The sequence below is a fragment of the Rhipicephalus sanguineus genome, chromosome 5 (assembly GCF_013339695.2).
Source record: "Rhipicephalus sanguineus isolate Rsan-2018 chromosome 5, BIME_Rsan_1.4, whole genome shotgun sequence".
Classification (NCBI taxonomy): domain Eukaryota; kingdom Metazoa; phylum Arthropoda; class Arachnida; order Ixodida; family Ixodidae; genus Rhipicephalus; species Rhipicephalus sanguineus.
The window spans coordinates 49,604,978-49,618,589 of record NC_051180.1 but is presented as its reverse complement, the minus strand read 5'-3'; the positions used below and the strand labels follow the sequence as shown (position 1 = coordinate 49,618,589).

Sequence of the window (13,612 nt, the reverse complement as noted above, 5' to 3'; positions counted from 1 at the left end):
CGCAGTGCGCGCTGTACCCTCCCTCCCCCACCACCACTTATATTTCGCCGTCCTTTTTCACTTTGCGCGAACTTAGTTCAGGCCACTTTCAGAGCCTCGAAGCAAACAAATGAAGTTTGCTGCGGAGGAAGCTATCTACATAGGGTGTTTTTTGAACGCCAAGCAACTTTTAAAACAACGCCCGCGGCCTTTATTGAACAGTATACGACAAAATTTGCATAATTGATTATTCAAATCATTTCGCATAACTCAAGAGCTTGCTCAGGAGCGAGACGGAAGTATACTCCGTCTTGCTCAACGTGTCCTCTAGCAATATGCCGCGGGTGTTCAAGCTTCGCCGCATGTTTCGGAAACCATCCTCTGTGCATACTGTTTCTGCAAAGTCGTTAAGATGCGAGTTACGTGTACCTAACCGAGTGAGCCAAAACAAAAAGTAAAACGACAGAAAGATGCTGTATCGGTTAAAATGGCTAAGGCTTTCAGGCGGACAGAAGGGTTATGAGCTTGTACGCTGCGACAGATTTGCATGTCGTCGAGGCTGCATGACACGCGAACCCACGATCATGTGTGATGCAGCAGCACGCCAAAAACGGTGAACGGCAACAGCGGCTAAGAACGACTACAGTCGAACCCGGTTATAACGAAGAGGATGACTTTCCGGAATTTGTTCGATATAACAAGTATTTCGATTTCACCGAACCCGCTGTTAACGAATTACAGTGCCTAGCTCGTAACGCGAAATATTCTGAAGTCGGACAAAAGCGCGCAAACAAACGTGATGTCATGCCGCTAACCACGCATAATACACTCCGAAACCAATGTATTTTCCTGCAATGTGCACTTACTCGCAGTAGGCGATTATCGTGGTATGCACTTAGCGCCTTGCAACATCAACGTGAACTGCATTTTCAATTGGTGAAGCAATGTCAACAAACTCAAGTCCCCTCCCTTGGATATCGGCACAGTAGCGTCGCAGAACATCTTCGCGATGATATCTTGTACAAATGGGCGTGGGCGATCGTCTTCTCGTGGCAGCGGCTCATATTTGACTTCCATGTCACCAGACGCCACCACATCAGCAACAATCCCCGCATCCAGCGGGCTTGCTGTCACTGCTGCCTCATCATCAAGCACGACACAATCTTCAAAACCGTATTCTTTGGGGCACAGCGTCAGGAACGCGGGCATGTTCCTCCAAAAGAGCGATCGACTCTCCATCATCTTCAGCTGCAGTCGCGGCTCCGGCAAGTTCGATATATGTAATGTGCAGTTCGTTATAGAAAGTGCATTTAACACGAATAATCCTGAGACAGCGTGGCGTGTTCGATATAAAGCGTGATTCGTTGTACCCGGGTTGCTTATGAACGGGTTTGACAGTAGAATGATCGTGTTGCATGACGCTGCTCATATTTAAAACTCCGTAATGTCTCTCCTCTCGGACGTTTTACGTCGCTGTGTCCAGTAAAATTGATAAGATAACGTCCACTCTAGGCGAGTACTTCATGCGACAAGAAAAAAACTGTCATCTGAAAAGTTTCTTAGTGTGCGCATGCTTAGCAAATGTCGCCCGCGTCGATGCCTAAGCTTATCGATACGATAAGCTTCTTTTTAAGCTGAGAATGAAGCACTGCCCGCGAGGTATATGTCCGGATCAAACTACAAAGCTAACACATGGAGGTTCCGAGCACGTACAACCATTGGTCGTCGCTTTATTCAATGCGCCCGGGGCGCCTGCGAAACGAATTCGTGAATGAGTGGACAGAGTTGCGATCCGCATCGGATAACACATTCTCTCGAGTCACAGACGTGGAAACACCGTCTTTGAAGCGACGAACTAAATCTCCAGTGCCTCTCACGTTTCGTATTCATTCTTGGCGGGTTTAGGTATCTCGTCTTCTGTGTAAATACGAGGACGGTTTCTTAGTGCTCATTTCATATCGCGTTCTCTGCTACGACGTGTTTGCTTTTTATAATTCCGTCCGAAGCACAGAGCTTATAGTTCAAGTAGCACAATTCGAATTCCTTCTCCCGATCCTCCGGTGCCTTTATGTTTTCTTAAGTCCCTGCAAAGCTGCATAAGGACGAGTGCGTGGCATCCGCGGCCGAGGACTCTCGAACAAGCGCTATACGTGAGAAATCGTATGGATCGATACCAGCCTAAGGCGAGCTCTGACGAGCTTTGCAGGACGCGAGATCGAGACGCGGATCCACGCGCTACAGAGAAACGGCAGCGCAGTCGAAGGGCATTTAGAATGCGCTTGGAAACAATTGCGAAGAAGTGCACTGACGGCACTGCCGGACTTACTCAATCAGGCGGCAACGGTAGCGACTCGAGCAGGCATTGTACGAGGCACGAACAAAGGTACCGGAACGAGATGGAAGCTTTTGTGCAACAAACAACACTTCAAACACGCGGGAAGAAAGCTCGATGCAATAAAGAAACCATGCATAGAGGCGGCTTGCTTTGCCGCATCAAGAGTAAGAGCGAGGTGAAGCCAGCGCATGCAAAGGGGAAATTGACCACGACGACGATGTGATGATGATTATTGTGATGATACACAGACAGACAGACAGACAGACAGACAGACAGACAGACAGACAGACAGACAGACAGACAGACAGACAGACAGACAGACAGACAGACAGACAGACAGACAGACAGACAGACAGACAGACAGACAGACAGACAGACAGACAGAGTTTCCTAAAATGACCTAGAGAGAACTCTGGCGCTGCGATCGTTCAGCCACCATGGGAATGATGGGTAGTACACGGATTTGCCTAGTCTTCGTGCTTGTGGGCTTTGAACGCACTTGTGGCTTTGTTTATTGCTATGTTTTGGTTTTCTTTCGGATAAAAGAATGGATCGTTGTGAACTTCGTGACCAGATTTGAATAGGTGAGCCTAAAGAAGTTAAAGTGGTGAAGTGAAACTGCTGATTTTTGCTGAACTTTGTTTTGCGACAAAGCGGATGCAGGCGACGCGGAGCCAAACGGAGACAAAAGAACGAAGTTTAGACAAATCCGTGTACTACCCATGATTCCCATGCTGGCTGAAGCGCGATGCATTGCAGCTCCCATAGACACTAGCGCCAGAGTTCCCTCTAGTAAGTATTGTAGGAAACTCTATGGACAGACAGACAGACAGACAGACAGACAGACAGACAGACAGACAGACAGACAGACAGACAGACAGACAGACAGACAGACAGACAGACAGACAGACAGACAGACAGACAGATAGATAGATAGATAGATAGATAGATAGATAGATAGATAGATAGATAGATAGATAGATAGATAGATAGATAGATAGATAGATAGATAGATAGATAGATAGATAGATAGATAGATAGATAGATAGATAGATAGATAGATAGATAGATAGATAGATAGATAGATAGATAGATAGATAGATAGATAGATAGATAGATAGATAGATAGATAGATAGATAGATAGATAGATAGATAGATAGATTCAGCAAGCACGCTTGTTCATTACTCAATTAGGTGACGCTGGATGCTAGAGTTTGTTCAGGACACAGAGACATAGATTGTCGCCTTTCCGTCGAAGTTTCGTTCCCCTCCGCTAAGACTCCCTTCTTCTTCTTCTTCTTCCTCTGTTTGACAATAATCAGCCTTCGCTCGTGACTCCCAGAAAAATAAGAAAAATGACCGCCCTTCTCTTCATTCCGCACAGCGCTCGCGACGAGTTTTATCACGCACGCGTCGACCGTTAAACCATCACCGGCGAATCGAAAAATCGTTAACAGGCCTCGAAGACGGACGCAGAATGCGATGCCGTTTCACTCAGCTGTTCCTTCTTCATTCTTTTTTTCTTTCTGCGTTCGCGCTTAGACCTTCGCGACGGACGAAGAGTTCGTTACACTCATACAAAACGGAACGCTGGTCGCGGTTAGGTAGCTGGTAAAACGCTGCGGCGGCGAAATACAAAGTATAATCAGCACCGGAACCGAACAATAGGAACGGCGGGTTGTCGGCAGCAGATAAGAAAGGTATCGTACAAGACCGTTCGCCCAAATTTCAAGTGCTGCGGAAAATATGTTTGTATTCCTCCTTCTGCTGGCGCGAAACTTTGAAAAGAGAGCGAGAAAAGGAGCAAACAACTGATCGGTCCGCTTTAAAATTCATTGACACTGAGAAAAAGACGTACCCGATTCTTCCCACGCGCGTCGGGGATATTTCATTCGGCCGGAGTAGCGGATGGTTCACCTTTTTCTCCCCAATAGGCGAAACGCGTGAGCGCGGTCAAAGAACGATTTTCACTCGCGCGGCCGGCGCTTGTCCTCCTCATCCTCTGTCGAGTGGCTTCGTCCAAACAACGTCCGAGTGCATTTAACGGACGGCGGTCTTGGATACGCGCAGCTGCACGCTCACCGGTCCCTCGATAGCCCTCGCGAGAGATAATGATAATGGAGCACAGGAACGGGGCCGCTTGGTAGGCCAGTGTGTGAGCGTGGGGGACGCAGAGAGCAGCAGCTGGGAGATGGTCCAGCTGTTGGCCCGAACCCTGTGCCACTCTGCAGAGCAAGAACTTTCGTATTCTGTAGCTTTGCTTTCTTTTTTTTTTCTCGCGGTCCTAGCGGAGTACGGAGAGGTGAAACCTGCATGAATATATACCGCTGCGTTTCACATCAAGAGGACATGAGGGGCCTTGAGCAAAGTCCTCCGGGATATACAAGATGTGCCCGCTTCAGTTTTTTTTTTCGTCTTTTTAATCGATTGTCTCTCTTATCTCGTCTGTCTTATACCGTATGTCGCATAAGTAGACGCGTCTGCCCCGGGCTTTTCTCAGCGGATATACATTCGTCTGCCGAGCAGCTCTTCATTTGTGTGCAGGATACGTCAGTTATAACAGAAAGAAGAAGGAGAAAGCAACGCTGTCAACCGGGCGTCGACGCAGAGTTTCTACTGCATGTACAAAAAATAGGTCAGCCTCGCACAAAGGCGAGCCCTCGGCGTGTGCACTCGGGCAGAAGTGCGTTTCTCGGCCTATTCGCAGCAGCTCTTAGACAGGCGTATATCGTGATCAACGCGTAATTAGCGACAGCAGTTTCTGTTCCTGACCTTCGCACGAATTAGTTCCACAGGTACAGAGAGAGAGAAATGATCTTTATTTTTGACCAGACTCTTTGTACTTCAGCCCTAAGGTGCGTGGCCTCCTCAGTCCAGGTAGCCATGGCTCGCTACCGCCGCCCGAGCCCTGTTCACCAATCGTAGCTGGTTGTCAGGGTCTTGCGTCACTAGCAGAGCCTCCCACTGGTCTTCTTTCTCTGTATCCGCTCCTTCCTCTTCGTTTTCGCTTGGGGGTGATGACAGTGGTACGTCCGGATTGTTCGTGCACTCCAACAACATGTGGCGCAGTGTGTTGCGCGTAGAATTCACAAATTCAGCTTTTAAACTGTGGATGGTCTTTGCAATTGGCCAGCGGCTTTCCCTAATGATATATCCTGCACGAAGGTTTCCTGGTATGTGCTTTTATAGGAACAATTCGAACCTGCGTAAATAGAGGTACAGGCAACTGCGGTATGACACGCCGCTCTTTATCATCCGCCCAAGCACTTCGTCCAGATGGTTAACCAGCGATCTGAGGCCCCGGTGTTTATCACTGGGCTGATCCCGATGGTTCATTAAAGTCTTTCTCAATTATTCACGGATGATTCACGTATTCACGGATGGCTCTACCACCCAGGCCAGCTCCACCGGCGCCACCGTCATCCCATCAACCTCGCTTACAAACTTTGTCACGTGAGCACATCGACTGGTTCGGAGCTTGTTGCCCTGCGAGGTGCCGTCGATTATATCAAGCAACAACCGGCTGAGCGATGGGCAGTATTCTGCGACTCAAAGGCGGCTCTACGAATGTCTTTCGTCGGCACTTCGTCGCGGATCGTACGAACAACTTGTGTGGGAGATACGAGAGATGCTGCACTATGCGACTGAAAGAGGACACAACGCTGTGTTTCAGTGGATACCAAGTCATTGCGGTATCTCCGGCAACGACCTCGCCGATGAAGCTGCCAGAAAAGCACATGTAGAGACGAACCTTGTTTCTATACCGTTATCTAGGATTGATGCGGCTCGATACCTAAATAAGCTGGCGCAGAACATGACACTGCAAAAGTGGCAAACATCACAGTTCACACACCATCGACTGTATTCTCTCGACCCATCTCTACGACTGCGGCTACTACCTGGTCTTTCCCGGGAAGAAGATACAGTGTTGTGCCGTCTGCGTCTGGGTGTAGCGTTCACCAACGCCTACTCATTTAAGATAGAGATGGCCGACAACGCCGAGTGCAACGACTGTGCCGTTGAGGAAACGATTGAGCACCTTCTGTGTTACTGCCCGACATACGCAACCGAGAGGCTTCACCTCAGCACTGCACTAAATCAAATGGACGGAAGCGCTTTCACTGTCGCGAAAATATTGGGACCATGGGGCTGCCCATCACAGTTCCGAAAGGCAACGAAAGCGCTGTTGCGTTTTCTGAAGGATACCGGACTGATTCGCCGTTTGTGATGTCAAACGCAGAACTCTTACGCCGGCTGAAAGAGTGACTTTTCTCTCCTCCTCTCTCTATCTTTCCTTCCCCCTCCCCCTTTCCCCAGTGCAGGGTAGCCTACCGGGCTCAGCCCTGGTTAACCTCCCCGCCTTTCTTTTATTCTTATTCTCTCCCTCTCTCTCAATTATTGGTTACGTCCGTCCAGAAATTTTAATTGGTGTTTTCCGCCCGTGTGTTCCCTTGTTCATTTTTAGTTTATCAGTGGCGAGTAGTGGGGCTTAGTTTCTGTGGCACAACGGGCTAGGAGTTTTTGCGCACACAGGATGGACGAATCTTGGTTTCGCCTCGCAATATACAAGCCTCGCTCTAAAAATCAAGAATCAGCCGGGTGACGAAGAAACTTTGCGGATTTGTACCTCCCTCCAGAGAAACCATAATTAACCGTATCCGCTGTCCTGCGCACGGCTATACGAGCGTCGGTGCACTACAGCTGGGTCGCTTTGACAAGCTAGTTACAGTCGTTTGTGTATTATAAGTAGATCGTCGTGTTTAGAATGACACTTTTTTTTTTGTGCAGCTGCGAGAATCGACGGGTGATATGAGACGCAAGGCAATGTCCCACACAAGCGAAAAAAAAAAGAAAGTACACAGACACAGTAGGAAGATAATTTTGGTCACGTGGAGTGCAGGCGAACACTCGCGCAATACTTTTCCGCTGATGAATGGCCGCCCCGATGCGCGAGCAAGCGGAAGTTGAACAGACATCCTGGTGCACCATACGGCACACACGCATCTCCAGAGCCTATTATTGCTCCAGACATCCCCAATGAAAACGGCCTTTTGCGTAGCCGACACACAAATACCGCTGCTCCAAGACCCGACCTCACGTAGTACTCACGCATTGAAACGCCAACATTTAGGGCTAATTAATGCTGGTACTTTCGTTTCCAGCGTCTACAGTTCGTGTTATATCGCCGTAATTTTGATTCAAACACTTGCATAAGAGTCGAAGTTACATCTTGCGACCAGATTTCCCGCGACATGACGCGGTTATCACGAGCAATTGCTCATAGCAGTGGTTATACTAAAAAAATAATAAAAAATAAAATGATGTCGCGTTTCAATCCGTCAGTACTGTATACGTGTGCGGGGGCACATTGGACGCTGATTATCATGGTGTATATTTATACGGTCATGTTTAGCTCTATTGCCTGCTTCTTGACCGACTTCTATTATTGTCTGTGGTTCTATTTTTTTTTTGTTTTACAGCGAAAGCTGTTATGAGATCACAACAATAAGGGCCGTTTTTGGCGCCGTAGTTGTCCGCCGCCGCCGCCGGTGTCCGTAACCACTATCGCTCGAAATAAGAAAAAAGAAAAACGAAATAAGAAAAAAATTCAAGGATGGAAGAAGGTTCGAACCTGGGCCCTCTGCGTCGGAGCCCAGTATTCTACCTTTGAGCCATGCCGGTGCTTGACACTGCTTTGCAAAAAGACCCTATACAGGCTTCTTGTCGGGAAGGAACCACATTAACATATGTAATGTAGCGTGGCAGAAGAGTAAAATAACAACCAAGTGTCACACAACGCGAAGTTCTGTAACCAGGCGTCACACAATGCGAATTGCGCAACGAGTGGGTTGTTGAATGCTTCCAACCCATTACAAAGGGCTCTGCCATAATTCTTCATCGTCATCAGCCACACCATAAACAAAGTGCACAAAATGCCTTAGAGGTGCTTAGCGGGTACCACGGTTCACCGCAGAATGACGAAAAATTGCATAGGGGCTGCTTCTCTACTTCACAAAAATTATGATGATTTATAGTGTAGTGTGTTCCTCGAAAGGGCACTTCTATTGGTTGCCAAGGAAGGCAATGAGGCTCCCATGATCCATTTCCTCAGGGTGTCAGTTTAGTTAATTCTCTCTCTCTCTCTCTTTCTCACGTTAACGTGTGTTACAAAGCGTGGTGGGAGAGTTAAATAACGACCGGGCGTCACACAATGCGAATTACGTAGCTAGTGGGTCGTTTAAAGCTTCCAACCCACTACAAAAGGCTCAGTCATAATTCTTGATCATCATCAGCCGTCGCATCAAGAAGCTGCACATAACGCCTTACAGATAGTACCTCGCTTCTCCGCAGAACATCGAATAATGTCGAGGTGCGTGCTTCCCAACTTCCCAAAAATTATGATTTATGGCATAGTGGGTACTTTTCTAGTGTAGTTGCATTAGTAGCCACAAGAGAGTTTATAACGGGCTGTAGAAATGCCGCTCTTCGAGCTTTCGCTGTGACATGTGCTGCGCTTTCCGCGCATGGCCTGGCGCATTTTTTCTTTAATATTTACGCTGCGCTGTATCACTATTTATACACTTTTGATTGATTCTTTGCTTCCTTTGTGAAGTTACAAGCGCACTTTACGATGGCTTTCAGCTCTTAACGGGCGCTTCGAAAATGAATGAATGAAGTGGTGTCCTCTTCAAACAGGGTCGGTTACAATCACCTCGCCTGCTTGAGTTAATAAGGTATTATGCGCACATACAGCAGCCTAACAATCTGCCTATACCTATTTTGTAGCACGCATCTTCATTAAACCATCTATCGCTACATATATGCCCGTAACGACCCCGACTTTCTCTTTCCTGCTTTTTTGTATTCACTTACATTCGGAACGTCTCTTAATTATATCGACTCTTGACCGGTTAACACTCCCAACTTCGAATACCAATGCTTCTAAAAGGTTAACGCTTCATACGGTATCGATTAGGTGAACATCTCGGCATTTTCGTAACAATGTGCCGAGTCGTCTTTGTACGGGATGCGTGGATGAATTATGTTAGGAAGGAGCACTCCCCTCTGAATCTTGCTGATAGCTAGGGCCACCAAGTTCTTTGTTAGTCCTCTCTATGCTCTGCAATTTGAACTAACAAGTTGTCACTTTTCTGACCTTCGCCTTCAAATTTTCGTTGCTACTGTAAAATCTTTTTCATTACGTGTGTTCCACAGTTTTCTGCCACCAATGTTTTAACCTGCTCTCTCTCTCTCTCTCTCTCTCTCTCTCTCTCTCTCTATATATATATATATATATATATAATTCTGTGTCAACTCTGTGTTGTGTGCTACACAGCTTCGCTGATAACCCGCCTTTATTCGTTTATTTACTTATTTATTTTTGAACACCATACGGGGCCCAATAGGGCATTTAGCAAAATGCAAATATAAGAAAAAAGATTCATCGATAAATACAGGGAAATAACTGAGAAATTATTATGCAGGACAAAAATTCAGCATGAATATACCGAATAAAAAAAGAAAAATCATCACTCACACACAAAAAAGGAAGAGCACAAGAAGACCTCACGAAATAAAAAAAGGAATTGGAACATCATGATATCAATTCAGAAAATTTTTCCGCAATAGATCATGAAATGGTTGATGGTTGCAGACGGATGCAATATTATCGGGATGATTATACCAAAGAACAGTGGGTCGTGGAAGTGCTGATGTATTGAAAGCCTATAGTTCGTCCGTACTAATTATGTGAGCGACAAGGCGCTTCCAGGGGCAAAGGAGATGCCCTGATGCTGAAGCAATATTTACGAGATAAGCATAAAAGAGTATCAAAGATTTTGATAAATAACGACAGAAGAGTCACTTCGGTGTTAAAGTGACCCGTTCTTTTTTTTTTTCTTTTTATGGATTGACGGGCGCGAAACACCGACATCGAACAAGAGAACTGACATACACACCGTATTCGCTGACACTGGATACCGCACGCAAAGCATATTCATTGAATGTATACCAGAGTGGATTTTGTTAGAAGTGGTGGTGCTTTTCATCTCCTGGTTAAGACAGAAAATATAATATACGAACATCCATATCAAAGTATACCTGCATAATATCCGGGAAACAGTATACGCCAGCAAGTCCCAATCAAAGGGAGAAAAAGCGCGATGCAGCACGCGATACCTTGATTTCATTGCGAGCGCCTGTTGCCCAATCGAGATACATGCGATCATATGCGTCAGAATCTTCTAGACCACGCTGTATGACGACAACAAAATAAAAAAGAAAATCAAGATAAAAAAATATGGCTAAATGTCCTTCGGGAAGGAGTAAACTAATCGGCTGCTAATTAGTGCTGCTCGGGCTTTAAGGTAAATGTCACCGCGACTGCATTGACCGCGCGTAATGCGCAGCATCAAACAACCAACACGCGTACGCGCATTGTCGAGCTTAACAAGGCAACCGCCAGCTCGAGCCTGACGAGCTGCGCCTCCCGTTTCATTTTAGAAACATAATTTACCACGCTCGCAATGGGTTGAAAAAAGATAGAGCATGCTTGCGTGTATATACATATAGCCGCTGCAAAATCACGCGCGCGAGCGTGACGCTCTTGTTTCACGTTCATGTTTTTTTAAAATTTTTTGTCCTCTTTGACCGCACGTCGCTTCTTTCACCCCAGTCTCACTGCTCCATAAGCCACAGCTGGTCCTTTGTAGGAGTCACCTGTTGGGTAGAATGCGCGTCGCACGGAGAGCGTACCGCTATTGCGTGTTATTTAATCTTTCTTCTCGATTTCCCTCTCCCGTTCCCTCTCTCCCTTATAGTACAAGCTGCGCGCAAAACAGCGCCCGCTCGCACGCAAAGTACGCGTTCTGGTGCGCTAAATTTCGGCACCAAGAGCTTCTTACGAGGATCGCAAGCGCACAATTCGAGTGCGCGTGGTTGCACGCCCCTGAAAGCATGGCCAATCTGGAAGGCGGGAAGAACAAAATAATAAGATTCTCCGCAGGAAACGAACAGCTTTCGTGCCTACGCGGCATCGGTGGCGCTAGGGGCTTTCGTCTGCTCAAAAGCTGGCAGCAGACGCGGCGCCGTTTCCGGCCACGCGCCCGGATTTCCAAGCTGGGCCCACGCCCCGCTCAAGTGTTGGGGAATTCTCTCACCTAGGGTGCTTGGTAGGGCTGGTGCTGCTGCTGCTGCTGTTCCACGCTAGATGGATCCCGCAGATGCTCCAAGAGATGGGCGCGCAAGGTCCGAGCGCTGTCACCGCCACCACCGCAACCGAACCGGTCGCCGCTATAGACACCGGTAGTGACGACGACGCCAGCGCCGCGCGCGCTATCAGCCCGCCGCAGCGACCGCGGCCGAAGCTCTCCCGGGAGACGACTCCAAGAGCGAACGTGGCGCCATCTGTGACGAGGTCGGGGCTCTAGTGGGGCTCCGCCCCCCGTTGGCGCGAAGTTCGCATTAATGCTCGACTTGGCGATGTGTGGTATGAGAGATTCACTGTCGTAGCCAGAAAATGGGGAGGGGGCTCAACCCCCTCCTCCCTCCCCTGAAATCTTTAAATTTTGCACGCACACATGCAAACACACGCAGAAATATACATATAATATGGTCAGACCTTCCCAACCGCTCACACCGACAAAAATTTCTGGCTACTCCCCTGGCTGTCGATATACAAGACACTGTGTGCACCTTTTGCCACATAGGAAGCAAAAGCGCGCCCAGAGGAGGGAGGGGTGAAATTAAGGGTGTTCACCCCTCCCCCCCCCCTTGGAAGTTATGCAGTTTGTATACACATATGCACACACTCGCACATGTACAGGGATGATCACACTCCTCCCGATATTGAATACTGCCTGTGTCCCCAATACCAAGATTTACTGATTTGCCTTAGAGACTTGTTATTTAACAGAGCTTCTGTTGAATCTTGACATTCAACAAGCGTCCTAGAATAGCGTTGGAGCCCTACATGTCACAAAAGCCCGCCATCACTTAATGTCGTGTGCACTCTTGGCAAAGATTGTGCAGTGGATACCTTACTGAAACATATAAGTTAGTTTTGTAGCACAGCTTCACCGTTAAAAAAGACAAGCATGTGTGGGGGTGCTGTTACATACAGACGTATTATATTGCAGTTGGCAGCCAATACAAGGTTTGTCTGTGAGACGGGGTCTGGTGAAAAAATGTATTGATCCCATCAGTACATATTATTACAGCCCTTCAAATTAATCCCTCTGGGCGCTGATACCAGACTTGTACACGTTACAGAAAATAACTAACCGGCTATAATTATAATTACTTCCTTTAAAATGTAATTTATTACAGTGGTCAATTACAGCCCCAAGAAAGTAACTGAGCAATTACAGAAATGTAATCGATTACTTTTGCGTTACTTTCCTCCAAATTTTTATTGCCATAACACAATAACGCAAGTTTATTCAAACTACAACGAATTACTGTGGCTTGCATGGTAGAGAGAAGGCTGGAGGCTCACGTGAAGGCTCGGAGGCTTATTCTGGCTTCTGTGATATATAGTGTTACACGTTAACTTTCAACAGAAGTTGTTTTTCAAAGTTGTTGTCGCTGATTCTTCCACGTTTCCTAGTTGAGGTCAGCTGGTACACTGAACACTCTCTCAATACATGTGGTGAAGAGAGGGTGGTATTACATCATACGAACACCTTGCACACCAGCTCGTAGTTGCGCCGTGCTTTGATGCTTATGTCCATGTCCCCTATGGAGTGCCATGTTCCGCTGTTCCTGCTGCTTGGGTAAGGTGTTGCAGGTAAGGCCAAGGAAAAGGTGAAAAAATAGACTCCGTAGGGACCCCCGTCTGACGGAACAAGGTGTCTCTACAGAGCGGTGCCATACTTTTCGGGACGAGAACTGCTGCAGAAGACTGGCTACAACTTGATTTTGGACAAATAAAGTAATTGATTACCGGTAAGCAAATACAAGAAAATGTAATTGAATAACGCAGAATGTTACGGTTTCGACAGCAGTAATAGATTAGATTACAAGAAAATGTAGTAGATTACAAATAATTGATTACTTGCAATGCGTTACGTACAACTCTAATTTATACACTGCTGCCAACACGATTTCCGTGCTGCAAAGGCTCCCTTCCCTGAAAGTCAGCCTGCTGTAACCTCTTTAGGAGACTTCTCTTGAGCGTTAGGAACAGGAAATGTCTGCTGGGCTCATAACAGGGCTGTATAGAGCCCTACGATGTTCTCGCCGTCCAACAGAGTCTCAGAGTTTCTGAAACGGTATTCCTGCCCATCACAGAGTCTCCG

The 13,612-nt window shown here is 47.1% G+C and overlaps 1 protein-coding gene across 1 annotated transcript in view; it reads right to left on the bottom strand.

Moving 5' to 3' along the window:
- The window catches only part of LOC119393608 (ras-related protein Rab-27A), a 111,459-nt gene extending 99,775 nt beyond the window's left edge, over positions 1–11,684 (bottom strand). Inside the window, exon 1 of the mRNA XM_037660718.2 lies at positions 11,474–11,684. The gene's annotated coding sequence lies outside the window, so the exon portion shown is untranslated. The remainder of the gene's footprint in view (positions 1–11,473) is intronic.
- Positions 11,685–13,612: the final 1,928 nt, after the last annotated feature.